At 40.0% G+C, this 20,651-nt stretch overlaps 1 protein-coding gene across 1 annotated transcript in view; it reads left to right on the top strand.

Moving 5' to 3' along the window:
* LOC111970456 (metabotropic glutamate receptor 4-like) overlaps positions 1-20,651 on the top strand; it is a 295,475-nt gene that overhangs the window by 247,252 nt on the left and 27,572 nt on the right. The window lies entirely within an intron of this gene.

Raw genomic sequence — 20,651 nt, 5'->3', positions numbered from 1 at the left:
TGGCACCTTCCAATCCACAGAGAAGGTAAGCTCAGAGTTGTCTTCTTTCTTGGTCTGTTCGTTTTCTGTTGTTGTTGATATGCAAAAGGACAGCATTAGCAGAAATATGATTCTACAGACTGCGTCTCTCTCTTTCTCTCTTTCTCAGTTGGAACATATTTATTTTTTATAATGCTTTGTTTATAGAGAGGCAATTGTACCTTTGTTCATCATGGAAGGACTGTGCTGGTCAGTCAGTGTCCTGTAGATGGACATGGCTGGATGAAAATAGCATTATGCTATTGTATGCATGAGCCTTTTCTGGCAGAGCTTAAAGGGTGGTGAATTTTGCTGTTATACTCTGTGTCAGAACACCAATTTTCATTTTGTAGTCATAAAGATTTAATCACCCCTGCAGTCTTGGTTTGATGAAGACTAAAATGACATGCAAAATATTGTATAATTCTATGACTTATATCTGAGATTCTATTCAATTGGGGAGGCCATTCATTGTTGGAATATCAAAACTTCTCATCTGAAGACAAAAGTAAGAAAGGCCTATTCTACATGCAGAGCATTTGAAGAGAATTCCCCTGAGCTCTGCAAGCCCTATGCCTACAGTAGATTACTTGTGATTTTGTGACATGTGTATGTGACGGCTGTGTGCCACAGCTGACCGATGAGCTGTTTACACAACCACAGCGTTCCCACTTGTCATCTTGTCAAATTAATGAGCCTGGCCTGGTGAACTGCACATCCACTGGAAACTCTGGGATTCATACCTTGTGTCAAATAGTATTGTAGTACTAATACTTAGCCATTTAGATTTGATAAACCTGACTATCTAGCCCATTTATACCTGGTTCTAACAGCCGTCCTCTAACAACCGGCAAAACATTGATCATAAGGAATAAGGTTTTGAAATCTCGAGGTATAAGGAGGTATAAGAAAGCTCAGGAAATATTTCAGMTTTTTGGACAAATATTTAACCACTTATTTGTGTCACAAAACTACCTCTATACTTCCATTAGTTTGTATCAGTTACCTTCTGAAGAGTCTCGTGACACTTGTGGGGGTCGTAGAGCAAAATACCATCATGTTCGTGAGAGTCTACCCTTTCCATAGTGGGGTCATATTAGTTTGTAGCGCAAACGGTTCGGAAGCTACAGACAGAAATGGGCACATTAGCAATACGAATTCAGACTAGTCCAAACCGACAGGCGGATGTGGTGGATTGAGAAGCAACTCATGCAAAACACTGATATCTCTAGCTTAAACTGATGGATTTTGATGGGGATTTTTAAAATTATATTACTTAAATTGACGCAGGGATGTGTTAATAGACTCTTATTAAAGTCACCATTGGTCTCATGGAGAAATCCCTGAGCGGTTTCCTTCTTCTCTTGCAATTGAGTTAGGAATGAGACTTGTAACTTTGTGGTGACTGGGTGTATTGATATACCATCCAAAGGGTAATTAATAAATTCACCATGCTCAAAGGGATATTCAAATTCTGCTTTTTGTCACCCATCTACCAATTGATGCCCTTCTTCATGAGGCATTGGAAAATCTCCCTGGTCTTTGAGGTTGAATCTTTATTTGAAATTCACATGCTTGACTGAGGGACCTTACAGATAATTGTATGTGTGGGGTACAGAGAAGAGGTAGTCATTAAAAAAACATGTTAAACACATTATTGCATACTTATTATCTGACTTGTTAAGCAAATGTTTACTCCTGAATTTATTTAGGCTTGCCATAAGAAAGGGGTTGAATACTTAATTGCGGCTGGGGGCAGTATTGAGTAGCTTGGATGAATAAGGTGCCCAGAGTAAACTGCCTGCTACTCAGTCCCAGAAGCTAAGATATGCATATTATTAGTAGATTTGGAAGTTTCTAAAACTGTTTGAATGATGTCTGTGAGTATAACAGAACTCATATGGCAGGCAAAAACCTGAGAAAAAATCCAACCAGGAAGTGGGAAATCTGAGATTTGTAGGTTTGCCTATCCAATATACAGTGTCTTTGGGGTCATATTGCACTTCCTAAGGCTTCCACTAGATGTCAACAGTCTTTAGAACCTTGTTTGATGCTTCTACTGTGAAGAATGAGGGAAGGAGAGCTCTTTGAGTCAGGTGTCTGGCATGAGCTGACCACGTGCGCTCCCGTGAGAGCGACCTGCGTTCCATCGCATTTCTGAAGGCAAAGGAATTCTCCGGTTGAAACATTATTGAAGATTTATGTTAAAAACATCCTAAAGATTGATTCTATACATCGTTTGACATGTTTCTATGAACTGTAATGGAATTTTTTGACTTTGTCTGGACCTAGTGCCTGCGCATTTGGATTACTGTACTAAACGCCCTAACAAAAAGGAGGTATTTGGACATAAATTATGGACGTTATCGAACAAAACAAACATTTATTGTGGAACTGGGATTCCTGGGAGTGCATTCTGATGAAGATCATCAAAGGGAAGTGAATATTTATAATACTATATCTGGCTTCTGTTGACTCCACAACATGGCGGATATCTGTATGGCTTGTTTGGGCTCTGAGCGCTGTACTCAGATTATAGCATGGTGTGCTTTTTCCGTAAAGTTTTTGAAATCTGACACAGCGGTTACATTAAGGAGAAGTGTATCTAAAGTCCCATGTATAATACTTGTATCTTTTATCAATGTGTATTATGAGTATTTCTGTAAATTGATGTGGCTCTCTGCAAAATCACCGGATGTTTTGGAGGCAAAACATTACTGAACATAACGCGCCAATGTAAACAAAGATTTTTGGATATAAATATGAACTTTATCGAACAAAACATACATATATTGTGTAACATGAAGTCCCATGAGTGTCATCTGATGAAGATCATCAAAGGTTAGTGATTAATTTGATCTCTATTTCTGCTTTTTGTGACTCCTCTCTTTGGCTGGAAAAATGGCTGTGTTTTTCTGTGACTAGGTACTGACCTAACATAATCGTTTGGTGTGCTTTCGTCGTAAAGCCTTTTTGAAATCGGACACTTTGGCTGGATTTACAACAAATGTATCTTTAAAATGGTGGAAATGTGCGCACATTCACAATGTGGACAAGATCAGGACAAAGGATGCACATTTGCACCCTAATTGGAGTAAACTAATGGACAACAACACTTAGGCTTCTACTTCTAGCTTATACATTATATATACATTTTATGGACACAGTATATTTAGTTAGTTATATTTTATTTGTTTTTAGTCCCTTCCTTCAGCAACCCTCAACCCCTCCCATGTATCTCTAAACACCATCCAGTTATTTTATATATATTTTTTAAATGTGCAGTGATGTTTCACAAAGGTTCAGATCGTAAATTAAAGTATGACTTTTCAGATCACCCAGCAGTGATATTTAAAGAGTAAACTCCAGGTACTGTAAGTGTTGCAATTCTTCAGCTATTCCTGAACCTGCAACCAAAAACAAGCTACTTATGGAGAGCACCAAAAAAAGTCATCAAGACTTTGAAATAACACATATGGAATCATGTAGTAACCCCCCCCAAAAAGTGTTAAACAAATCAAAACATGTTACATTTGAGATTCTTCAAAGTAGCTACCATTTGCCTTGATGACAGCTTTGCACGCTCTTGGCATTCTCTCAGCCAGCTTCATGAGTTAGTCACCTGGAATGCATTTCAATTAACAGGTGTGCCTTGTTAAAAGTGAATTTGTGGAATTTCTTTCCTTCTTCATGCATTTGAGCCAATAATTTGTTTGTGACAAGGTAGGGGTCGTACACAGAAGATAGCCCTATTTGGTAAAAGACCAAGTACATATTATGGCAAGAACAGCTCAAATAAGCAAAGRGAAATGACAGTCCATCATTACYTTAAGACATGAAGGTCAGTCAATGCACAAAATTTCAAGAACTTTGAAAGTTTCTTCAAGTGCAGTTGCAAAACCCATCAAGCACTATAATGAAACTGGCTCTCATGAGGACCGCCACAGGAAAGGAAGACCCAGAGGTACCTCTGCTGCAGAGGATAAGTTCATTAGAGTTACCAGCCTCAGAAATTGCAGCCCAAATAAATGCTTCCCTACAGAATTCAAGTAAGAGACACATCTCAACATCAACTGTTCAAAGGAGACTACGTGTATCAGGCCTTCATGGTCGAATTGCTGCAAAGAAACCACTACTACAGGACACCAATAAGAAGAAACTTGCTTGGGCCAGGAAATACGAACAATGGACATTAGATTGGTGGAAATCTGTCCTTTGGACTCGTGTCCAAATTTGAGATTTTTGGTTCCAACCGCTGTGTCTTTGTGAGACACAGAGTAGGTAAACAGAAGATCTCCAATTATGTGGTTCCCACGTGAAGCATGGAGGAGGAGGCGTGATGGTGTGAGGATGCTTTGCCAGTGACACTGTTGGTGATTTGTTTAGAATTCAAGGCACACTTAACCAGCATGGCTACCACAGTATTCTGCAGTGATACACCATCCCATCTGGTTTGCGCTTAGTGGGACTATCATTGTTTTTTCAACAGGACAATGACCCAACACACCTCCAGGCTGATTAAGGGTTATTTGACCAAGAYGGAGAGTGATGGAGTGCTGCATCAAATGACCTGTCCTCCACAATCCCCCGACCTCAACCCAATTGAGATGGTTTGGGATGAGTTGAACCGCAGAGTGAAGGAAAAGTAGCCCACAAGTGCTCAGCTTATGTGGGAACTCTATTCAAGACTGATGGAAAAGCATTGCAGGTGAAGCTGGTTGAGAGAATGCCAACCGTATGCAAAGCTGTCATCAACACAAAGTGTGGCTACTTTGAAGAATCTCAAATATAAATATTATTTACACATTTTTAAACACTTTTTTGGTTACTTTTGTGATTCCATATGTGTTATGTCATAGTTTTGATGTCTTCACTATTATTCTACAATGTAGAAAATAGTCAAGAGAAAAACCCTTGAATGAGTAGGTGTGTCCAAACTTTTGACTGGTACTGTAATTAAAAAAAAACGTCTTTAGGTGTAGGCATAAACAAATAGGTAAACTGGGATTTGGCTAAAGAGGTAATCAGGATGATTTTTACACAAATAGACAGGTACAGTATCTTCCTTTCCATGGAGGCAATGTCTTATTATTGTTAACTTCCTATAAAAATGTATTTATAGTGAGATTATTTATTTATTTCAGGATATGAATACCGAGTATGTTCACATCACCGTCAGACTATTTTATTGCTAAACTACACAGTAACGTTCAAGTGGTCTTTTTTTGTGCTCCAATAAATAATATAGTATACTTATCATAAATTGATGTTAGAAAAATTATCTAGATCCTCTGAGGCTATGGAAGGATCCAAATTGTGGATTTAAAAGAACATGAATCATCAGCGTACAGTGATACCTCCATTTTTAAGCACTGGATTTCTAGTCCCTTAATAATATTGTTGGGTCTGATTTTAATAGCTAACCTTTTGATGGCCATAATAAATAGATATGTCGATAGTGGCCAACCTTGTTTTACTCCTCTTGACAGTTTAATAATTTCTGAGAAGTAGCTATTATTTACTATTTTACACCTACGGCTACTATTCATAACTTAACCAATTGTATAAATGATTCTCGGAAATTGAAATATTTGAGGCATTTATATATAAATTCCAGTCGTACTTTATCAAAAGTATTTTCAAAATGAGCTATGAATACCAAGCCTGGTTTCCCTGATGCTTCATAGTGTTATTGTCACGTTCCTGACCTGTTTTCTCTTATTTTTGTATGTTTAGTTGGTCAGGGCGTGAGTTGGGGTGGGCATTCTATGTTATGTGTTTCTATGTTGMTTWAATGGGTTGCCTGATATGGTTCTCAATTAGAGGCAGGTGTTTGACATTTCCTCTGATTGAGAACCATATTAAGGTAGGATGTTCTCACTGTTTGTTTGTGGGTGATTGTGTTCCTGTGTCTGTGTCCGTTGCACCACACGGGACTGTTTCGTGGTTTCATTCGTTTGGTTAGTCTTTCCTGTTTYTGCGTTCTTCGTTATATGTAGTTCTCATGTTCAGGTCAGTCTACGTCGTTTGTTTGTTATTTTTGTAATTTATCAAGTGTAGTTCGTGTCAGTGTTCGTCTTGTCAAATAAATTCATTATGTCCTATAACCACGCTGCGCTTTGGTCCAATCCCTACTCCTCCTCTTCAAGCGAAGAGGAGGAGAAAGACCGTTACAGTTATATTGTTTCTTATACACTGCTCAAAAAAATAAAGGGAACACTAAAATAACACATCCTAGATCTGAATGAATGAAATATTCTTATTAAATACTTTTTTCTTTACATAGTTGAATGTGCTGACAACAAAATCACACAAAAATGATCAATGGAAATCAAATTTATCAACCCATGGAGGTGTGGATTTGGAGTCACACTCAAAATTAAAGTGGAAAACCACACTACAGGCTGATCCAACTGGTCTCCTGAGGGATCTCCTCCCAGACCTGGACTAAAGCATCCGCCAACTCCTGGACAGTCTGTGGTGCAACGTGGCGTTGGTGGATGGAGCGAGACATGATGTCCCAGATGTGCTCAATTGGATTCAGGTCTGGGGAATGGGTGGGCCAGTCCATAGCATCAATGCCTTCCTCTTGCAGAAACTGCTGACACACTCCAGCCACATGAGGTCTAGCATTGTCTTGCATTAGGAGGAACCCAGGGCAAACCGCACCAGCATATGGTCTCACAAGGGGTCTGAGGATTCTCATCTCGGTACCTAATGGCAGTCAGGCTACCTCTGGCGAGCACATGGAGGGCTGTGCGGCCCCTCAAAGAAATGCCAACCACACCATGATGACCACACCCCAAACCGGTCATGCTGGAGGATGTTGCAGGCAGCAGAACGTTCTCCACGGCGTCTCCAGACTCTGTCACGTCTGTCACATGTGCTCTGTGCTCAGTGTGAACCTGCTTTCATCTGTGAAGAGCACAGGGCGCCAAGTGGCGAATTTGCCAATCTTGGTGTTCTCTGGCAAAGCCAAACGTCCTGCACGGTGTTGGGCTGTAAGCACAACCCCCGACCTGTAGACGTCGGGCCCTCATACCACCTCATGGAGTCTGTTCTGACTGTTTGAGCAGACACATGCAACATTTGTGGCCTGCTGTAGGTCATTTTGCCGGGCTCTGGCAGTGCTCCACCTGCTCTCCTTGCACAAAGGCGGAGGTAGCGGTCCTGCTGCTGGGTTGTTGCCTCCTACGGCCCTCCACGTCCTGATGTACTGGCCTGTCTCCTGGTAGCGCCTCCATGCTCTGGACACTACGCTGACAGACACAGCAAACCTCTTTGCCACAGCTCGCATTGATGTGCCATCCTGGATGAGCTGCACTACCTGAGCCACTTGTGTGGGTTGTAGACTCCGTCTCATGCTACCACTAGAGTGAAAGCACGCGCAGCATTCAAAAGTGACCAAAACATCAGCCAGGAAGCATAGGAACTGGAGAAGTGGTCTGTGGTCACACCTGCAGAACCACTCCTTTATTGGGGGTGTCTTGCTAATTGCCTATAATTTCACCTTTTGTCTATTCCATTTGCACAACAGCATGTGAAATTTATTGTCAATCAGTGTTGCTTCCTAAGTGGACAGTTTGATTTCACAGAAGTGTGATTTACTTGGAGTTACATTGTGTTGTTTAAGTGTTCCCTTTATTTTTTTGAGCAGTGTATTATCTCCAATGTATCATCCATGTAAAAAAAACTGTCTGATTAGGATGAATATATCTGACAAGAGCTTTTTAATTCTATACGCTATACATTTTGCTGGAATTGTTGCCACACAAGACTGAACTTTAAGGGGCCTCCCATTTTTATATGGACTTGATCTTTATATTTACCACCTGGGTTCTGTTTCAGTAATAGTGAATTCAGACCTTGTTGAGTAATCTACTWTTTTTATAGGAGTGGTTAAAACATGCTAAAAGCAGTCCTCTGAATACATCAAAAAAGTTTTGGTATACCTCAACTGGTATGCCGTACAGACCTGGTGATTTCCTGGACTTAAAGGCTTTAATTGCATCAAGAAGTTTATCCTCTGTAATTGGCCTTCACATGAGTATTTCTGTACAGATGTTAATTTTTACATTATTGATAGAAAAACAATCCTTACAATTAACTTTGGTTAGTGGAGATGGAGAAAACTGTAACAAAAACATATGCTTAAAATACTTTGCTTCCTCTTTCAAAATATTGTTTGATGAATCATGGGTGACTCCGTCATTTATAAAATGTTTTGTATATTATTTTCGGTAGCATTTCTATGTTGAAGATGAAAAAACWATTTTGTGAAATTGTCCCCATATTTCATCCAGTTTCTTAAATTTTTTATAATATATTACACTTGATATTTCTTGAATAAGTTCCTCCAGTTCTTTTTTGTTTTTCCTCTAACTTATTCTGTTCGTCTGTGGTACAGTTTTTCTGGCTATCTACCTGTACTGTTAGTTCCTCTATTTCCTTTGTTAATATGAACTCTTTTGACCAACATGTTTTTTGTTTTAAAGATGAGTATTGCATTGCAAGGCCTCTAAAGGCACATTTGAAAGTGTCTAATACAATAAGGTGATATGCTGTACTTATGATGGAAAAAGTAAGTTAAAAATGATTCAGTCCTGGTTAAAAACAAGTTGTCATCAAATTGTATTTGATAACATTTCCAATATCCTCGCCCACATGGAAATTCTGTAAGAGTAACGTATATGCCAATTATTTGATGTTCCCACCGCATTCAAACTTTTGGTGCCAGCAAGAATGCTATAAAAAAAGTAGTCAAGATGACTAGCTTCATTGAGCCTCTGCCATGTACGGTGTGCAAAGCTGTCATCAAGGCAAAGGGTGGTTACTTTGAAGAATCTAAAATCTAAAATTAAATGTTTTAACACTTTTTTGGTTACTACATGATTCTATGTGTTATTTCATAGTTTTGATGTCTTCACTATTATTCTACAATGTAGAAAATAGGACAAATAAAGTAAAACCCTTGAATGGGTAGGTGTGTCCAAACTTTTGACTGCTAGTGTATATCTAACTAAGTCAAGATATTTAAGCCTCCATATATCCACTAGTTGTCACACCCTGATCTGTTTCACCTGTCCTTGTGATTGTCTCCACCCCCCTCCAGGTGTTGCCCATCTTCCCCATTATCCCTTTTGTATATATACCTGTGAACTCTGTTTGTCCGTTGCCAGTTCGTCTTGTTCGTCAAGTCAACCAGCGTTTTTGTTCTCGATGCCTGCTTTTCCCAGTCTCTCTTTTTCTCGCCCTCCTGGTTTTGACCCTTGCCTGTCCTTACTCTGAGCCCGCCTGCCTGACCACTCTGCCTGCCCCTGACCCTGCCTGCCGACCTGTACCTTTGTCCCACCTCTAGATTGTTTGACCTCTGCCTACCCTGACCCTGAGCCTGCCTGCCGTCCGGTACCGTTGCCCCACCTCTGGTTCACTGACCCCTGCCTGTCTTGACCTGTCTATTGCCTGCCTCTGTTGGAAAATTAAACCATTGTCAAGTTGACGTGTCTGCATCTGGGAGTTACCTTGATTCCTGATACTAGTTCCAATATATCCATGATATCCGTGATTTCCTTAAGTGCATGAGGGTGATAGTTTGTAGTGTGTTATCCTTTATGATCCATTAAGGTATTTAAAACTGTATCATAATCTCCCACCATAATAATAGAGTATTGTATTGGTTGTAGGCTTGATAAAGTATTATATATATTTTTTAAAGATATTTAAAAGAATCCATCTACCTTGCGGATCTGTTGGACAATTTGCACAGTTGGATCAAAATGATTGTTTGTTAATATCATCACCCCTTGGCAGACCAACCCTATCCACCTGAATCCTAGGGCCTTTGAGAGATTGAGACCCATCGTTTAAAAAGAGCCCACAGCACCACCTATAGAACAGAAGCAGATTAACAGCCAAAAGCATTTCCAACGCCCTCACCTCGATTGTATTGCATACTGTTATTAAAAAAAGTATCTATATATTAAAAAATCTTGCATATTTTATTTCCACAATTAACAAATAGTATGCGTAATAGTGTAAGCATTTCAAACGAAGGACCTATAAACCGGATTGTCATTAGGAAAAAACAAAAAAATTGGCAAGCAATTATTGTGATTCATCCTATGCTGTTCCTATCATCATTACCTCTTAGCAACAGATGTGGGATACATACACACACTCTCCCCACCCTTCCCCCAAAAACAACAAGTTCAGATGTTAAACAGTTGTTCCATTCCCGAGCTCAACTCAAGAGAAGACTTGATGTGAAAATGCATACTGTATACAGTTGTAGCTGTTTGAGAAGGCATGCAAAATTGAGCAAGAATGAGGCATATGATTTAATAACTGTAAAACTGTAACATGTATGAAATCACATACAAGGCATAAAGCTTAAGTTACAAGGCATTCACAAGCATTACAAGGTATTATTCTAGGCATGAACAGAGAAGGAGGGAGAGAAGTGAAAGCCTGAAAGGCCATGCCCTAAGAGTCCCTGAGAGAGAGTATCTCACCAGCCCAGGTCAGGAACAAGGAAAGAGAGAGAACAATGAATCTAAGACACCTTTATAACATCGGAGTTGTTTACATTCAAAATCTGAGTTGTTGAACCTTTAATCAGACATCAGACCTACAGGATGTGAAGACAACTGAACCTCTGCTACCCAGAGGTGTGACAAGAGGTGTTTGGTGAGATTATTAAGACAGAGAAGGCTAAATTCCTGAGAAGACAATAAAATGTTTTACATAGAGTGTTGATAAGAGTCACTTCGGGTGATGGGCCACCGTACACTATTGGTTTTATTTCAAATACTTTTGAGCAATTGGTGGGGCCTGCCTGGATTGGASTGTTAGATGGGTGGGGTTTGCACTCTTTGGGACTATTCTATGGGTTCTGTTGTGCCAGGTAAGCTGAAACAGTATTCAAAAGAAAAAAACTTTTTTAACCCCAGGTCTGCTGGAATGTACAGGTCAAATGGGACACTGGGAGAAATGGATGGAGGTTGAGTTTTTAGCACATAACTGTAGCTACAGTACAGTGCAGTGTAGGGCTCCACAGCTTTGAGATAAAAACAATGGTTGAAATGAGTAGGTGGAAGTAGACAGCTATTAGGCAGTCAAACAAAGAACAGGGGCTTCGTAGCTGTCATGGAGAGCACTGGTTATCTACTCAGGGGTGAGAGGCCAGTGAATGGTTCTCACTGGCAGGGAGGATACTATCAGTGAGGTTGGAGTAAAACAACAGAAAGAGTGGGTCTAAAGAGCTACTATAATGTCATCATCATCATAGTCTTTCCACTGGATCAAAAATTATAATAATATATTCTGCTCTGTTAGCTTCTCTACGCAGCTTGTACATGACTAACAGCTTGTACATGACTAACAGCTTGTACATGACGAATAGCTTGTACATTACTAACAGCTTGTACATGACTAACAGCTTGTACACAACTAATAGCTTGTACATGATTAATAACMTGTACATGACTAATAGCTTGTACACAACGAATAGCTTGTTCATGACTAATAGCTTGTACATGACTAATAGCTTGTTCATGACTAATAGCTTGTACATGACTAATAGCTTGTACATGATTAATAGCTTGTACATGACTAAATAACTTGTACATGACTAATAGCTTTGTAACATGACTAATAACTTGTACATGACTAATAGCTTGTACATGATTAATACTGTACATGACTATATAACTTGTCATGACTAATAGCTTGTACATGACAATTAGCTTGTACATGACTAATAGCTTGTACATGATTAATAGCTTGTACATGACTAATAAACTTGTTCATGACTAATAGTTGTACATGACTTAATGCTTGTACATGACTAATAACTTGTACATGACTAATAGCTTGTACATGATTAATAGCTTGTACATGACTAATAACTTGTCATGACTAATAGGCTTGTACATGACTAACAGCTTGTACATTGATAATAGCTTGTACATGACTAATAGCTTGTACATGACTAATAACTTGTACATGACTAATAGCTTGTACATGATTAATAGCTTGTACATGACTAATAACTTGTACATGACTAATAGCTTGTACATGACTTAATAACTTGTACATGACTAATAGCTTGTACATGATAATAGCTTGTACATGACTAATAACTTGTACATGACTAATAGCTGTACATGACTATAGCTTGTACATGATTAATAGCTTGTACATGACTAATAACTTGTACAATGAGCTAAATAGCTTGTACACAACTAATAGCTTGTACATGACTAATAGCTTGTACACAACTAATAGCTTGTACAGACTAATAACTATAACATGACTAAATAGCTTGTTACATGATTAATAGCTTGTACATGACTAATAGCTTGTACATTACTAATAGCTGTAACACAACTAATAGCTTGTTCATGACTAATAGCTTGTACATGAACTAATAGCTTGTACATGACTAACAGCTTGTACATGACTAATAGCTTGTACATGATTAATAGTTGTACATGACTAATAGCTTATACATGATTAATAGCTTGTACATGACTAATAACTTGACATGACTAATAGCTTGTACATGATTAATAGCTGTACATGACTAATAGCTTGTACACAACTAATAGCTTGTTCATGACTAATAGCTTGTACATGACTAATAGCTTGTACACAACGAATAGCTTGTTCATGACTAATAGCTTGTACATGACTAATAGCTTGTACATACTAATAGCTTGTACACAACGAATAGCTGTACACAACTAATAGCTTGTTCATGACTAATAGCTTGTACATGACTAAAAGCTTGTACACAACGAATGGTACTTGTACACAACTAATAGCTGTTTCATGACTAATAGCTTGTACATGACTAATAGCTTGTACACAACGAATAGCTTGTTCATGACTAATAACTTGTACATGACTAATAGCTTGTACATGACTAACAGCTTGTACATGACTAATAACTGTACATGACTAATAGCTTGTACATGACTAATAGCTTGTACATGACTAACAGCTTGTACAATGACAATACTCTGTACATGACTAATAGCTTGTACAACAACGAATAGCTTGTTCATGACTAATAGCTTGTACATGACTAATAGCTTGTTCATGACTAATAACTTGTACATGACTAATAGCTTGTACATGACTAATAGCTTGTACACAACTAATAGCTTGTACATGACTAATAGCTTGTACAATGACTAATAGCTTGTACATGACTAATAGCTTGAAACAAACTAATAGCTTGTACATGACTAATAGCTTGTTACCATGACTAATAGCTTGTACATGACTAATAGCTTGTATATATTAATAGCTTGTACATGACTAATAGCTTATACATGATTAATAGTTTGTTACATGACTAATAGCTTGTTCATGACTAATAGCTTGTACATTACTAATAGCTTGTACACAACTAATAGTTTACATGACTAATAGCTTGTACATGACTAATAGCTTGTACATGACTAATAGCTTATACATGATTAATAGCTTGTACACAACTAATAGCTTGTACATGACTAATAGCTTGTACATGACTAATAGCTTGTACACAACTAATAGCTTGTACATGACTAATAGCTTGTACATGACTAATAGCTTGTATATGACAAATCGTTTGTACATGATTTATTGCTTGTACATGACTTGTACATGATTGAATATCACTTTTTCACTACGTGCGACATTCTTCTATTCTTCTGCAGTGCTTTACTGTGCATTTCATTATGACCATCGCCAGTTAGATGCATTCAGTCATAGTGCAAAATGTCCATAGAGATACTTGTGTTAACGGGATGAAGCCTTTACCGAGATAGATTAATTGTGTGTAACTCCTGTTATCAGTATGATCTGTTGTTAACACACTGCAGACTCATCTGAAGAACAGACTGTTGTTAAGACACTGCACCATGTCTAATGACCGAAAATAGCTTCTAGAAATCAGAACAGCGATTACTCACCTTGATCTGGACGAAGAATTTCTCTATGTCCAGTTCAAGAGGCAGGTAGCCTAGTGGCGGCAGGTAGCCTAGTGGTTCGAGCATTGCACTAGTAAGCAAAAGGTTGCAAGATTGAATCCCCGAGCCGACAAGGTAAAAATCTGTCGTTCTGCCCCTGAACAAGGCAGTTAACCCACTGTTCCTAGGCCGTCATTGAAAATAAGAATTTGTTCTTAAATGACGAGTTAAATAAAGTTTTTAAGAAAGAGGGATTTACTCCAGACACCCGAACAGGCCCTCAGCACACGGGTCCCGTGTGGCTCAGTTGGTAGAGCATGGCGCTTGCAACGCCAGGGTTGTGGGTTCATTCCCCACGGGGGGACCAGGATGAATATGTATGAACTTTCCAATTTGTAAGTCGCTCTGGATAAGAGCGTCTGCTAAATGACTTAAATGTAAATGTAAAAAGACGGAAAAGGTATCTCAGAAGGAGATCAAGGTGCCTTGTGAGGATCCGCTGATGAGTGGCTATTCTGCCTTTGCCAATTGATACTACTGGCCAACGTACAATCGCTGGATAATGAATTGGACGAACTAAAAGCATGTATATCCTACCAACGGGACATAAAAACTGTAATATTGTAACGGCTGTCTAATTCCTCCTCCTCGGATGAGGAGAAGGAGTATGGATCGGACCAATACGCAGCGTTGTTTGCAGACATAATGATTTATTTACAGACAGACGAAGACGGTAAAACTCTTAAACAAACTACAAAACAATAAACGACGTAGACCGACCTGAACATAAGAACTTACATAGACACGAAGAACGCACGAACAGGTAAGACTAGCCAAACGAACGAACAAACGAAACAGTCCCGTGTGGTGCTACAGACACAGACACAGGAACAATCACCCACAAACAAACAGTGAGAACAGCCTACCTTAATATGGTTCTCAATCAGAGGAAACGTCAAACACCTGCCTCTAATTGAGAACCATATCAGGCAACACATTTAACCCAACATAGAAACACATAACATAGAATGCCCACCCCAACTCACGCCCTGACCAACTAAACACATACAAAAACAAGGAAAACAGGTCAGGAACGTGACAAATATCTTATGTTTCACCGAGTCGTGGCTGAACGACGACATGAATAACATACAGCTGGCATGTTATGCACTGTATTGGCAGGATAGAACAGCAAGGGGTGGCGGTCTATGTATATTTGTAAAAAACAGCTGGTGCACAATATCTAAGGAAGCCTCAAAGTTTTGCTCGCCTGAGGTAGAGTATCTCATGATAAGCCGTAGAGCACACTATCTACCTAGGGTGTTTTCATCTGTATTTTTCGTAGCTGTCTCATACCACCACACACCGATGCTGGCACTAAGACCTCACTCAATGAGCTGTATACCGCCATAAGCAAACTGGAAAACGCTCATCCAGAGGTGGCGCTCCTAGTGGCTGGGGACTTTAATGCAGGGAAACTTAAACCCCGTTTTACTTAATTTCTACCAGCATGTTAAATGTGCAACCAGAGGGAAAACAACTCTAGACCACCTTTACTTTACACACAGAGACACGTACTAAGCTCTCCCTCGCCCTCCATTTGGCAAATCTGACCATAAATCCATCCTCCTGATTCCTGCTTGCAAGCTAAAATTAAAGCAGGAAGCACTATTGACTCGGTCAATAAAAAAGTGGTCAGATGAAGCAAATGCTAAGCTACAGGACTGTTTTGCTAGCACAGACCAGGATTCTTCCAATGGCACTGAGGAGTACACAACATACATACCCCAACCAGAAGCCAAGGATTAAAGGCAACATCCGCACTGAGCTAAAGTTTAGGGCTGCCGCTTTCAAGGAGCGGGACTCTAACCCTGAAGCTTATAAGAAATCCCGATATAACCTCAAACGAACCATCAAACAGACAGAGTCAATACAGGACTAAGATCGAATCTTACTGCACCGGCTCCGACGCTCGTCGAATGTGGCAGTGCTGACAAACTATTACAGACTACAAAGGGAAGCACAGCCGAGAGCTGCCCAGTGACACGAGCCTACCAGATGTCCTAAATTACTTCCATGCTCGCTTCGAGGCAAGTAACACTGAAACATGCATGAGAGCATCAGCTGTTCATGACAACTGTGTGATCACGCTCTCCATAGCCGATGTGAGTAAGAAGTTTAAACAGGTCAACATTCACCAAGCCGCAGGGCCAAATGGATTATCAGGACATGTACTCTGAGCATGTGCTGACCTACTGGCAAGTGTCTTCACTGACATTTTCAACCTCTCCCTGTCTGAGTATGTAATACCAACATGTTTCAAGCAGACCACCATAGTCCCTGTGCCCAAGAACACTAAGGTAACCTGCCTAAARGACTACCGACCCTGTCACGATCGTCGTAAATACATTCAGACCAAAGCGCAGCGTGGAATCAACATCTTTTATTGATAGTCAAACGCACAAAAAACAATAAAGAATAAACGATACGTGAAGCTCAAGCAGTGCTCACAGGCAACTACACAGAAACAAGATCCCACAAAACACAGTGGGGAAATGGCTGCCTAAATATGATCCCCATCAGAGACAACGATAAACAGCTGCCTCTGATTGGGAACCATACCAGGCCAACATAGACATAAAACAACATAGATAACCCACCCTAGTCACACCCTGACCTAACCAACATAGAGAATAAAAGGCTCTCTATGGTGAGGGCGTGACAGACTCAAAGCACTTCATGGATACAGTCCGTGAATGCTATGGAAGGCTGGTCATGGCTCACATCAACACCATCATCCCAGAAACCCTAGAACCACTCCAATTTGCATACCTCCCCAACAGATCCACAGATGACGCAATCAATATTGCACTCCACATAGGTGTTCCTTTTGTCCAGGTGGGAAAGGGCTATGTGAGAATGTTATTCATTGACTACAGCTCAGCGTTCAACACCATAGAGCCCTCAAAGCTCATCACTGTTTTATTTATTTTTTATTTCACCTTTATTTAACAAGTTCTCATTTACAACTGTGACCTGGCCAAGATAAAGCAAAGCAGTGCGGCACAAACAACAGAGTTACACACGGGATAAACAAACGTACAATCAAAAACACTATAGAAACGTCTATATACAGTTTGTGCAAATGTAGTAAGATTAGGGAGGTAAGAAAATAAATAGGCCATAGTGGCAAAATAATTACAATTCAGCAATTTAACACTGGAGTGATAGATGTGCAGAAAATGAATGTGCAAGTAGAGATACTGGGGAGCAAATGAGCAATAAATAAATAACAATATGGGAATGAGGTAGTTGGGTGGGCTATTTACAGAGGGGTTATGTACAGGTGCAATGATCTGTAAGCTGCTTTGACAGCTGATGCTTAAAGTTAGTGAGGGAGATATAAGATTCCAGCTTCAGTGATTTTTACAATTCCTTTCAGTCATTGGCAGCGGAGAACTGGAAGGAAATGCGGCCAAAGGAGGAGTTCGCTTTGGGGATGACCAGTGAAATATACTTGCTGGAGCGCGTGCTACGGGTGGGTGCTGCTATGGTTACCAGTGAGCTGCGATAAGGCGGGGCTTTACCTAGCAAAGACTTATAGATGACATGGAGCCAATGGGATTGGCAACAAATATGAAGCGAGGGCCAGCCAACGAGAGCATAAAGGTCGCAGTGGTGAGTAGTATATGGAGCTTTGGTGACAAAACGGATGGCACTGTGATAGACTACATCCAATTTGCTGAGTAGAGTGTTGGAGGCTATTTTGTAAATGACATCGCCGAAGTCAAAGATRGGTAGGATGGTCAGTTTTACGAGGGTATGTTTGGCAGCATGAGTGTAGGATGTCTTGTTGCAAAATAGGAAACCGATTCTAGATTTAATTTTTGATTGGAGATGCTTAATGTGAGTCTTGAAGGAGAGTTTACAGTCTAAACAGACACCTAGGTATTTGTAGTTGTCCACATATTCTAAGTCAGAACAGTCCAGAGTAGTGATGCTAGTCCAGTGGGCGGGTGCGGGCAGCAATCGGTTGAAGTGCATTCATTTAGTTTTACTTGCATTTAAGAGCAGTTGAAGGCCACGGATGGAGTGTTGTATGGCATTGAAGCTCGTCTAGGGTATGTGGGATGGTAGCGTCCCACCTCGTCAACAGCCAGTGAAACTGCAGGGCGCCAATTTCAAAACAATAGAAATCCCATAATTTAAATTCCTCAAGCATACAAGTATTTTACACCATTTTAAAGCTACACTTGTTGTAAATCCAGCCAAAGTGTCCGATTTCAAAAAGGTTTTACGACGAAAGCACACCAAACGATTATGTTAGGTATGAGCCAAGTCACAGAAAAAGACAGCCATTTTTCCAGCTAAAGAGAGCAGTAACAAAAAGCAGAAATAGAGATAAAATGAATCACTAACCTTTGATAATCTTCATCAGATGACACTCAAAGGACTTCATGTTACACAATACAATGTATTTTTTGTTCGGTAAAGTTCATTTTATATCCAAAATCTGAGTTTAGGCAAGACGCTACTGTATCACTTGGCAAAAAGCCTGAGAAAATGCATAGCGCCACATTAAAATGAATGACTATAACAATTACTATAAAATCAAACTTTCTATAAATCCACATGAAAGATACCGAAATTTAAAAGCTACACTGGTTGTGAATCCAGCCAACATGTCAGAATTCAAATAGGCTTTTCAGCGAAAGCATACGATGCTATTATCTGAGCATAGCACTTATAGTAAACAAAAGAGAGAAAACATTTCAACCCAGCAGGCGAGACACAAAACGCAGAAATAAAAATATAATTCATGCCTTACCTTTGACGAGCTTCTGTTGTTGACACTCCAATATGTCCCATAAACATCACAAATAGTCCTTTTGTTCGATTAATTCCGTCGATATATATCCAAAATGTCAATTTATTTGGCGCGTTTGATCCAGAAAAACACCGGTTCCAACTTGCTCAAACGTGACGACAAAATATCTCAAGGGTTACCTGTAAACTTTGCCAAAAAATGTCAAACTACTTTTGTAATACAACTTTAGGTATTTTTTAACGTTAATAATCGATAAAATTGAAGACGGGATGATATGTGTTCAATACAGGATTAAAACGATATGTAGCATGTCTTCTGTTTGATTGAAGCGCATGTCCAGGACACCTGGAGTGCCTCGACTTCAAGATGGCCGTATTTCTTCATTACACAAAGGAATAACCTCAACCTATTTCTCATGACTGTTGACATCTAGTGGAAGCCGTAGGAACTGCAAGCAATTCGCTTAGAAATCTGGTTTCCCAATGAAATTTCATTGAAAAGACAGTGACCTAAAAAAAAAAGGCATCTGAATGGTTTGTCCTTGGGGTTTTGCCTGCTAAATAAGTTCTGTTATACTCACAGACATGATTCAAACAGTTTTAGAAACGTCGGAGTGTTTCCTATCCAAATCTACTAATGATATGCATATTTTATCTCCTGGGGATGAGTCACTGGCAGTTGCATTTGGGTATGCTTTTCATCCAAACGTGAAAATGCTGCCCCCTTCCCTAGAGAAGTTTTAATTAACACAGTGTCCAAAAATGGGCCAGAAGTATCAGAGAATCACCAGCAGCAAGAGCGATATTGATGTATGCAGAGAAAAGAGACTGCCAGCAGTCCGGACAACAGGACCTCCGATTTGACACCCTGAACTCTATCTGAGAAGTAGTTGGTGCGCCAGGCAAGGCAGTCATTTGAGAAACCAAGGCTGTTGAGTCTGCCGATAACAATGCGGTGATTGTCAGAGTTGAAAGCCTTGGCCTGGTCGATGAAGAACACTGCACAGTATTGTCTTTTATTGATGGCGGTTATGATATCGTTTAGGACCTTGAGCGTGGCTGAGGTGCGCCCATGACCAGCTCGGAAACCAGATTGCATAGTGGAGAAGGTACGGTGGGATTTGAAATGGTCGGTGATCTGTTTGTTAACTTGGCTAAAGAAAGACTTTAGAAAGGCAGGGTAGGATAAATATAGGTCTGTAACAGTTTGGGTCTAGAGTGTCTCCCCCTTTGAAGAGGGGGATGACCGCGGCAGCTTTCCAATCTTTAGTGATCTCAGGCGATATGAAAGAGAAGTTGAACAGGCTAGTAATAGGGGTTGCAACAATTTCGGCGGATAATTTTAGAAAGAGAGGGTCCAGATTGTCTAGCCCAGCTGATCTGTAGGGGTCCATAATTTGCAGCTCTTTCAGAAAATCTGCTATCTGGATTTGGGTGAAGGAGAAATAGGGGAGTCTTGGGCAAGTTGCTGTGGGGGTGCAGAGCTGTTGACCGGGGTAGGGGTAGCCAGGTGGAAAGCATGGCCAGGGATAGAAAAATACATATTGAAATTCTCGATAATTGTATATTTATCGGTGGTGGCAGTGTTTCCTAGCCTCAGTGCAGTGGGCAGCTGGGAGGAGGTGCTCTTATTCTCCATGTACTTTACAGTGTCTCAGATCTTTTTGGAGTTTGTGCTACAGGATTCAAAATTCTGTTTGAAAAACCTAGCCTTTGCTTTCCTAACTGTCTGTGTATATTGGTTCCTAACTTCCCTGAAAAGTTGCATATCACGGGGACTATTCGATAGTACGCCACAGTACGCCACAGGATGTGTTTGTGCTGGTAAAGGGCAGTCAGGTTTGGAGT

This window comes from Salvelinus sp. IW2-2015, linkage group LG1, assembly GCF_002910315.2.
Source record: "Salvelinus sp. IW2-2015 linkage group LG1, ASM291031v2, whole genome shotgun sequence".
Classification (NCBI taxonomy): Eukaryota; Metazoa; Chordata; class Actinopteri; order Salmoniformes; family Salmonidae; genus Salvelinus; species Salvelinus sp. IW2-2015.
Note: the sequence above shows the minus strand (reverse complement) of the source record. Positions and strands in the feature narration are given on the sequence as shown.